Source organism: Oryzias latipes, chromosome 14 (assembly GCF_002234675.1).
Source record: "Oryzias latipes chromosome 14, ASM223467v1".
NCBI lineage: Eukaryota > Metazoa > Chordata > Actinopteri > Beloniformes > Adrianichthyidae > Oryzias > Oryzias latipes.
This window is the reverse complement of record NC_019872.2, coordinates 7,432,372-7,442,286: the sequence shown is the minus strand read 5'-3', so window position 1 is coordinate 7,442,286 and position 9,915 is coordinate 7,432,372. Positions and strand designations below refer to the sequence as shown.

The 9,915-nt window shown below is 39.5% G+C and overlaps 1 long non-coding RNA gene across 1 annotated transcript; it reads right to left on the bottom strand.

Moving 5' to 3' along the window:
* Nucleotides 1-3,518: 3,518 nt before the first annotated feature.
* Nucleotides 3,519-7,179, bottom strand: LOC111948634. Its single transcript, XR_002874594.1, has 5 exons — nt 6,837-7,179; nt 5,872-6,100; nt 5,290-5,743; nt 5,036-5,192; nt 3,519-3,995 (listed from the first exon to the last, which is right to left on the bottom strand). It is a non-coding gene; the product is annotated as an uncharacterized LOC111948634 (long non-coding RNA).
* Nucleotides 7,180-9,915: the final 2,736 nt, after the last annotated feature.

Sequence of the window (9,915 nt, the reverse complement as noted above, 5' to 3'; positions counted from 1 at the left end):
TTAATTTTTTTCGTCCTCAAAAAGTATCGATAAGAGTATCGTTAAAATACTGGATCGATAAGCAGTATAAATAAGAGTAGAAGTACCATTAAAACCTTAACGATACCCAGCTCTACTTACCCGCGGCCCTCAAGATTCACGCATCGTTCCAGTCCCAGATCAAGCCGGTCAATGACAGTTCTTTTTTTCCGCCTTCTGCTGCCCCGCCCGTATCATTGACGACGCACCCGCCTTCATGGCCAGTCGGATTCTGGATATCCGGCGGCGAGGTCGGGGTTTCCAGTTTTTGGTGGATTGGGAAGGTTATGGGCACGAGGAGTGCTCCTGGTCCCGCTCGCTTATTCTCGACCCCTTCCTCATCAATAAGTTCTACCAGGTCCATCCTGACCGTCGTCCTGGACCACCTGGAGGTGGTCGTTGAGGGGGGGTACTGTCATGGTGCCTCCGGGAGTCCTCTCCTCCCCCCTCCCTTCTCTGCTTCAACTCCATATTGGACCCAGCTGTCGGCATTTACCTCATCACCTGCTCCTGTATTTAAAAAGGCTGCAGTCCAGTATTCATCGCCAGTTCGTTGTCCGCTATGGTGTATATGTGGTCGAACGAAATCTTTTTGCTCTTGACTAATTCAAGCTCTCGATCTGTCTACAGAAAACTTTCATCCACAAGTGCCGACCTGGGTCCAGTTACAAGATCCTCATCCTTAAGATCATCTCCCTGCTCCAAGTTATTACCACGCTCTGACTTCATCCTCCAACCACGTCAAGCCCGTTCTTCCTACACCAAGCTCCGCTTACCTTTACCCCGCCTCTCAACATTACCGCCGAAGAAACTTACCTTCTTCTCAACGCCTCGTGACTCCATCTTCGGTGACTTCTCTGCTGCCTGCCGAATAGCCACCAAAGACTTTGAATAAATCTTTTCTCGCCATCCCCTGTGTTTGTCATTCTGTGTTTCAGCACTTGGGTCTGTTCTCCTCCTAGCCAAGCATGACAGTGTAGACAGAATAGACTTGGAAACAATGGTTTAATATCAACACCTTTTGGAAAATTTAGCATGTTTGTTGAAGTTTTTGAGTAAAAGTTCATGTAAAAAAAAAAGAAAAAGAGTAAAAAATATGGAAACCTATTTTATTTCTCATAACACACTTGTGTATACTAAAACGGGACACACCAGACATATGTCAAGAGGGTCAGACAAAAATTACAATGGAACAGAACACAGCAAACACAGCACCGCTCAGGAGCAGATGAATCACAGCAGCTGCACGTAAACAAACAGCATCTAGGGGTAAAAATCCAGGCACACACATTCACACACCAGTATTTAATGTTTTTCTCAGTCTTTAATAGGCTAAAACAAACCTTCAACCGTCACCAGTTATTATTTAACCCAAACACTGTCTATCAGCTTTGGTTACTCATAAATCGTGTTGGTTAAGTCAAATGTTCCAAAAATAAAGAAAGCAACAAGTAAAAATATAAAAATACGGACACTTGTTTTAAAGAGAGCAGGCAGAAACTTAGCTTATTAATAATTGGGCTCTCGTTGTTGATAAAAAAATAAAAAAAAACAATCTCTATGTTGTGTGGTGAAACCTTTTCCTGTCATTTTTGTTTGCATGCTTTTGTGTTGAAGTTTGTTTTGATGGAGGAAGACTTCTCTGATTTTTGTTTGCATGCTTTTGTGTTGGAGTTGTTTTTTTTTGTGTTTTGTGTTGTTTCACCCCAATGGAGACTGAGTCCCAAATTGGACACCCAGGTGTGTTCAATCAGTAAGTTGATGGCCCCACCCATAAAGCTGTACAAGCAGTAGGAGAAGACAGAGAGAGCAGCTGGAAGCTGTTGAGGGAGATGGCACTGGAGCAAGTGGTGTGGCTGGAACAGCAGTCAGTGTGAGAGTCTTCTCCAGGACAAGGGTGCCACAACGCGACAAACACTCATAGGCAGGGTGAGGAGCCCTGCCGGTGTGTGAGTATCCTCTTCCCTTCCAGTGGCACTGTCACTCGGCATGTAGCCAGGCCAGTCTACCCCTAACAACTAATATACTCGCAGGACCTACCTTTACTTTGCAGGTGGATGTTTGGAGGAACAACCCACTGCGCCTGTAAAGGGTGGACAAGAGGTGGAATAGACGAACAAAGACAAGACTGTGGCTGCCTGCAGGACCTGTCTCCCCGGTGTTTCATGGACTATTTATTTTTATTTTTTGAACAATGTTTTTATGAGGTTCCCCTTTGATAGTTTTTAACTGTTTTTACTACCTTTTAAACGTTGGGTTTTAGTTGATTCTGTTTTAACAATTCTGGCTTTGTCGTATTGGTGCTGCATGTTTTGTTCTATTAAATCATTATTACAGTTCAAAAAGCAATAGTTGCTTGGGTTTTCTGTGTGGTGCCCTTTCCCTGGTCCTGAATCTCTTGGGTGTAGCAATTTAGCCGGACGCCTCCCCCCCCCATACCAAATAATATAATAATTATAGTTTAACATTCTTAGTTTTGTTATTCTTAATAAATATATACAACAATATTAATAATATAATTTATGTATATATTAATGACTACATAATATCAGAGTGTTCAGCTTGGGTTTTTTGTCATAACTAGTTTTATGCTTATTGATGCATAATATCTTGTATTCCTATATTTTTGTGTTTTGCCTAGATCCTTTTTTTAATACTAAATTTAAACTTTGTATAGTTTTTGTTCTATATCCAAGGTGTTCAAAATTTTCTTTTAGTTCCTAATGCAGCCATATTTAAAAATATCAAGACCCTTCTTAAATTGTGCACAAAGTTTGTGACGTTCTGCTTGCTCTCCCACTTTTGGACAATTGACTTTAAAAAATTAAGATTAAAACTTTAAAGGCAAAAGCCCAACCTTCCTTCCCATAGGAAAAACCTGTTGCTCATATGTTGCTTGATCTCATCTCTTGAGATCAGTTTGAGCGTCTCATATTCGTATAATTCTGTGATCATTTGCTTCTTAACTCTTGCTCCTAAGGGTCCCTTAGGAGCAAGAGTTAAGCTATAATGAGAAAAGACATCACTGAGACAAATGAGGTTGAGTTGAGACAACGGTTTGAGCAATAATTAAGAAGTGGGAGAGACGAACCTAAGACGCTCATGAGACAAATCTGAGAAGAATGAGTCCTAAAAGAGATCTCATCATTGTCTGTCTGATGTCTCTTTCATGTCTAAGTCATTTCTCTTAAATGTCTTACCAAAGCCGTTAATGAGAATGATATTTGAGATATATTTGAGAAAGAAAAGAGAATTTAGTTTTATAGCAGTGGTCGCCAATCCTGGTCCTCAAGGGCCACCATCCAGTAGGGTTTAGATGTTTCTTTGCTCCCCAGATGTGAATCAACAGGTGATTAACCACATCCTGCAGAACTTGAGGAGGCAATTCAACCACTGCAGCAGATCTGCTGGAGCAGGAAAACAGCTAAAACATCCAGAACAGTGACCTTCAAGGACCAGGATGGGAGACCACTGATATACAGTAACAGTAAAAACAATACTAAAAATGTAAAAGCTTTACACTTTATTTGGGCAGCACCATCATCAGTACAGCATTTGAATTGTGGTAGCAGTATTACACATTTTTTAAAATATTAAATGCATTAAGTACATGAACTGTGGCGTACTAAATGTGGCTGACATGATGGTAAAGAAAACTTCCTGATTTTAAACAACAAACACACTGACAGCACTGCTGAGGTACAAGGAAAAAAACAAGATTATGTAACCACGTAAAAAAGTACCTGATAAAAACATTCTCTGAAACTTGCAGACTATCAAATCCATGAACCAATTTGAGAACCAAATTAAGATAAAAAATAAGAAAAAAGATGGAAGAGAAACCAGTCCGCATACTGTAGATCATAGCAGTGGCCTTAGAACCTGCACTGCCCTACATTTGCTGACAACGGCTTTCTTGAGCTTGGCCTCTTCAATTTGTTCCCAACCAGGTAGAGTGGCACATCTTAGGACATCAGCTGTAAGACAAGAACATTAAAATCTGGCATGAGTAAATTGATAATAGACCGCACATAACAAACAAAGATAACACTTCAAGCTAGAAGCAAATTGTAGTTTTATAAAAGCAGCTGCATAATGCTACCACAAGATTACGTTTCTGTCATCCCTAAAAGCAGCCACACGTCGCTAGAGATGACATCTGTTTCAGTTAAAAGAATTAAAATGCAGCATTCTATGGGCATTAAATATTTAACAAATAAGGTTCAAATCTGTTTCATTTCATTTTTCATGATACAGTCCAGATCAAACATTTAAGAAATGATCAAGTCTCATTTTGCATGGTTGGCTCTTAACAAGGGAAAAATAATACCCATGTCTTAATTGGGACGCTGAGGGCTGATCGTGTCAGACGGCAAACTGTGGAAGAAGGTATTTCAACACATATATTGTGTTGTGTTATATATATAATTAATAATATGGTCAATATTTTTTGGATTGTTCAGAATATTTCCATTAGTTTTTTAAATTAGAGCACTTTGGCTTAGGCCTTTGTTCTGTTTGAGACTGAAGAATTACCACTTAGTGGTACAAAAGTAAAGGTTGGAAAAAAGTCTGTTACACTAAGAAAACTTCATAAAGCCACCCTTTAAATTGTATTTTATATTTCTTTTACTGTGACACAATCTTACTATTTAAATCAAATTACCCCAAAATAAGGATTTTCAAAGCTAAATTTTAGGTTAGCCAGGGCTGCTCATTCCTGGTCCTTGGGATCTATCACCCTGCCTGTTTTCTAGATCTCCAAGCCCTGCTAGCTGTTGATCAGCTCAACCAGATGTCTCCACATTCTGACTGAATGAACACACCTGGTCCAGGTAATCAGCAGCAAGCAATTCAGGGAGAGTTGGAAAACATTCAGGCTGGTAGATCTCAAGGACCAGGGATGAGCAGCCCTGAGTTAGATTAATACAAGATTAATTAGAATAATTAACTGCAGGTCATGATTAACTAACCACACCCAAAAATGAATCGCATGACAGCACTCATAAATATGTACCTTTGCAGAAACTCCAGGGTTGAAGCCAGCTCAGTTGGATAATGACTGTTAAAGCAGAAGTAGCTTCTGAACATCAGGCACAGTGCTGCAATGTTGTTGTGTACGATGGAGCGGTCCCAACTCAGCATGAACCTCCTTGAGGAAAAGCAAGACTGTCCTAAAGACAGAACAATGGATGATGTAAACATGTCACTCATGTACAGTGTACAAAGACAAAACCTTTAGAATAATTTAACACTGGAAACTTTACTTACCACATAAATAACAGTTGGAGTCAACGGCACCTGCTGCAGCTGGACCTCGTCTGCATCTTCTACAAGAACATGGCATCCTCCTCATTAAAGTAGCAGAGCAGAAGAAAGCGCATCTCTTTAACATCTCATCTCTTCTGAGCAGCCACTCTGCTCTCCCCGCATCATCTGCAGCCTTTTAGAGTCTGGAAAACCGTCTTGCTTTCATCATTTCCGCAACAAGAGTGCAAACCATTTCCTTCCTTAGTCTTGGGCCAGGTCTCTTTCCCCTCTGCACAAATTCCTCAGAAAACTTACTCCATGGAATTTCAAAGCTGTCCTCCCAGTCAATGTATGTACAGTCCTCAGCTTCTGGAAGATGTGGATGACGAACACCTCGGTGACAATAACAAAAGTGATGATGATTGTGTTGGTGAGGTCTCAACAGATGACGATGTGCTGTTCTCTGGCGTTTGGTCTGCAACAAAAAACAAACAAACAGTATAAGTGTATTAAGTTTACACTGTACTGTCAGTGTGTTACCCATTCATATTCATATCCACTTCCGTGCATTACAAAAACTCATTTGTAATGTTTGACACTCACATTTCAATTTCCAGAAAGCAAGACGTTTCCGGGCTTGAACAGGTCTCAAAGCTGGCAGCAAGTCAGCCTCTTCTATGAATCGTAGATCCTCATACAACTCCATTTATTCCAATGGACTGCAAGTGTTCTTCCAGGATGTCTTTTGTGGCTCTGGTAGGACCTCCATAATGGCAGTGTGGAGGAACATGGGTTCTGATTCACTTATTTTCACGTGTAGAATTTAGATCACCTTGAATCAGAGAGGCGAAAAAAAAACGTGTACACACATTTTATACAGCACAAATTAAGATCTGGATAGGTTTTTAAATATGATTTATATGATTCACTAAAATCCTCGTACATATCAGTGTTGACATTTGTTGGCTTAGCTACATCTGTGCTCTCTAAACATCTCCACCACTGACAGAGGGCTGAGAACATGTTTCCCTAATATGCATACTTAAATTTTCAGATTATGCTTTCTAGACATGTGAGCAGTTAATGATGACTTTACTTTAAACACATGTCCATAACCAGTTTCAAAAGATGACGTCACGTGCCAGGCCAAACGTCTGCAAGATGATCTTTCAAACAAGAAAAGGCCTTTAGCGTAAAAATGCATTGAAACTGCACATTTTGAAGTTTGCAATAATGGAAATGGTCTGTGGTGTCGTCACACTGTGAATGGACGAACCCTGCAGACCCTTAACTGAAGAGCAAAATGTCTTCCAACAGTTACTTAGCACTCACGCGTTTGGAAAAATATCGAGGCTCATTCCTGTAAACTCTGCACCGCAAATAACACTTCAATATGTCTATTTTTTATTGCAAAAAGTAAAAGTTATCCTTTTTAAAATTTAATAATTACTTATACAGCCACAGCCACCGCGAGTAGCCCAGACGTCTGCAGTACTGGCGGAGCTAGCTTAAAACACCTTTAGCATTCAACTGAGTTCAGAGTTGGAGGAAAGAAATCACAAACTTACCGTGCAAACTTCAAATATTTTACTTGAATCTTTTCTAGACAAGCAAAAAAAAAGTTGGAGATTCATCCCACGGATTGTTAAAACGCAGAAAAAATACGATAAACGGTCGTCAAAAGTCTCTCGTTCTCTGCACTTCTCCCGCTTGCAGATTCCGGCCCGTTGGTGACGTCAACCACAGAGTTTTCCCTCCCACTGTGATCAACCAATCAGAAATCTGTGTCAAGTGAGGCTGTGATACAGTTTAAAATTCAAATCGGGTTACTCCAGGCTTCTGTTTGTTCAATATGATGCAGACTAAGATCAAGAAAAAAGAAAATATTTTCAGCTTGTAAGGCTGCATGAAGGGGGATTTTTAAAGACAAAGATAAATGAACTCAAACTGAACCCCATAAATCTGTACCGCCCTAAAGTTGATTTATTAATTTGATTATTTTTATTTATGTATTTTATTTGTTTGTTTCAAATCTATTGTTTGTTCACTTTAAGGTGATCCAAATTTGATCCCAAATGTCCTTTATTTAGTTCAGACATCAATGTGTTAAATGTTTTATACCCACCAATATATAAGTGTGCGTATATGCACTTATGCGTGTATGCATGTGTGCCAGTGCATGCGTGTGTTTGTGTTTAACTAAACCTAGCATCATTAACCCAACATACATTCTTCTTCATTTATGTTTATCTAAGCAGTCAAAAGAAAAGTTTATTAAATCGACACTGCAACGTTGTCTTGAAATTTCATGTTTTTTAAAAAGTTTCAAAAATATGTCTTTTGAGGACATGACCGTCTTAATGATTTAACTTTTTTTCTCTTGAAATTGTAATTGAGTTATATAAATGTGTAAGCAATAGACAACTTTTTTAAGTTGAACATAAAATAAATAAATAAATATTATTTTCTAGAGATGAACTATAATGGTGTCATCCTGAGACTCATTTTAGGGCTTGTACTACTCTCATTTTTCTTTTTGCTGAGACAATAAAAAAAAGGCTAAAACAAGATCTAAATTATTGAGCAACGAGAGACAGAACCATTGATGTCTTTCACTGAGACATAACTGAGATAGGAATTTGAAGTAAGGATATCCAATTGAGACATACTTGAGCGCAACATAATATGGCTCATTTTTCTCTTAATTGAGATCTGGAGAAGAGACAGTTGTGAGAGAATTTTGAGATCTCAAACAGTGCTCACTGTGAGACTTATTTCTCAGGAGAAATGTTTGAGAAGAATGAGAAAAGCAGTTTAGTCTCAAACAGTTCTCATTTATGTCTAGGAGACGTAAATGTGACAGAAACGAGATCTCATCTTCAGTTTTGCTTTGCTATGGGTTGGTATACTATAATCTCTGACTCCTCTTCTGTTTTTCTTGTGTTATGGAAATTTTACTTTAAGAAAGGCACAACAAAGGGAACACTGTTTCCATTGTTTATTCTTTAGCAGCTGCTGGGAAACTTTCAGTATTCAGACTGTGTGGCAGAGAATGCAACCCCAGTGTAGAGCATAACAAATTTATAAAAGACAGATAAGAGAGTTTTGTTCTGACATTGCACAATCCTGAGCTATTAAAGCTTATATTTAAGGATTTCTTGAAGGATATGTCTCCAGCTAGGCAGCTCCCACAGCCATCAAAACATTTCACGACATGATTGAGAAGGTTTTAAGTTTTTCTCTTAAAGCAAGGTCAAGCACCTGTTTCTCACTCAGTCACTTTCCACCACAATTGTGACATGGTGCACCGCCGAGCTGAAAAATGTGTCACGAACAGAGGAAATTCGTTGTGTGAGGACCCACAGCACTGTGACAGTAAAAATAATTTATCAAATAAACAGAAACAAATGGTCGAATCTGAACACAGAAAAACAACCTACAGCAGCAAATGACAAGGCAAATTCAGCCTGACTAAACTCAGCCATTACTGAACTGAAACATGATTTATGAAGTGAAGAATTCTCGGAGAGGAGGACGCAGCTGGGGATTGCAAACAGGAACCAGGTGGGGTTGTGAATAGAGCAGAACAAAGACAGAATCTGATTGCAGAAAAAAATAAAATTAAACTAAAACAAGAGGGGAAAAAAACAATTTCTACTAATTTGATGTTTAAGTGTCTGGTTGGGGAAGAATTTTTGAGTTCTGGTGAGCTACGCCAAACATGTATGCTCAGTACACCTCACTGAAAGCTATGGACACACGTGCATTCTATAACATGTTTTTCATTCATGGTGTTCACACTGGACAAGCAGGGAGGGACTTTTATTTCTACGTTTTCTTGGCTCACATTCGTCTCCAACAGTTGCAAGAGTCTTGGTGCAAATTGTTGATGCGGTGCAAATCTCGTGAGATTTTTTCAAGGTTTTTTCTTTCACAGCTCTATTCCGATATGTGAAAGACTTGGTGTCCCACAATTATTAATTATTAATTTCTCCTCCACGTTCAATATTCAAATGGTTGGCACTTACATTGTTAAAAGGGACACTATCCACATGTGACTACCAAATCTAAGTCCCTGATTATTCAAAGTTTGACCTGGTTTAACTGGTAACACGCAGTCAATGGCTACGCGTTTTGTGCACAGAGCCAAACATAGAAGCTGGCGTAGTAAAGCGTGAATACAAGAGTTTAAAACACGGAAGCCTGAAACGTGCATTTTTACCTGTTTACGTAGATATTTGAATGGAACATGCATTGCCAGGGGCGGTGTGAGTAGCTTTAGCATGACTCCAGGCTCTTTACAGTCCTGTGCTCTTCCAGCCCAACTATTAATCTTGGCTTCAAAAGCTAGACAGTTTTGCTCCACTTCACCAACCTCTATTAAAGCCATTCACCTCATATCATTAAATCCTTACTTCCCAAGCTGCTCTCATGAATCTGATTACCTAAACTCTATGGTCTTGACAGCAGCCACATGCTGCCTCAAAACGAATCAATATATGTGGAGCCACATCTGCTAATTTAAAATGAAGCTGGACTCATGTTTAATTCAGCTGAAAGGGACTTCAGCAGACATGAATATCAGCTCTTGGGCTCCTCGCAGGGTGCTCAGCAGGAGGCCGTGTAGTGGTCCCGAGCCCTGTGGTT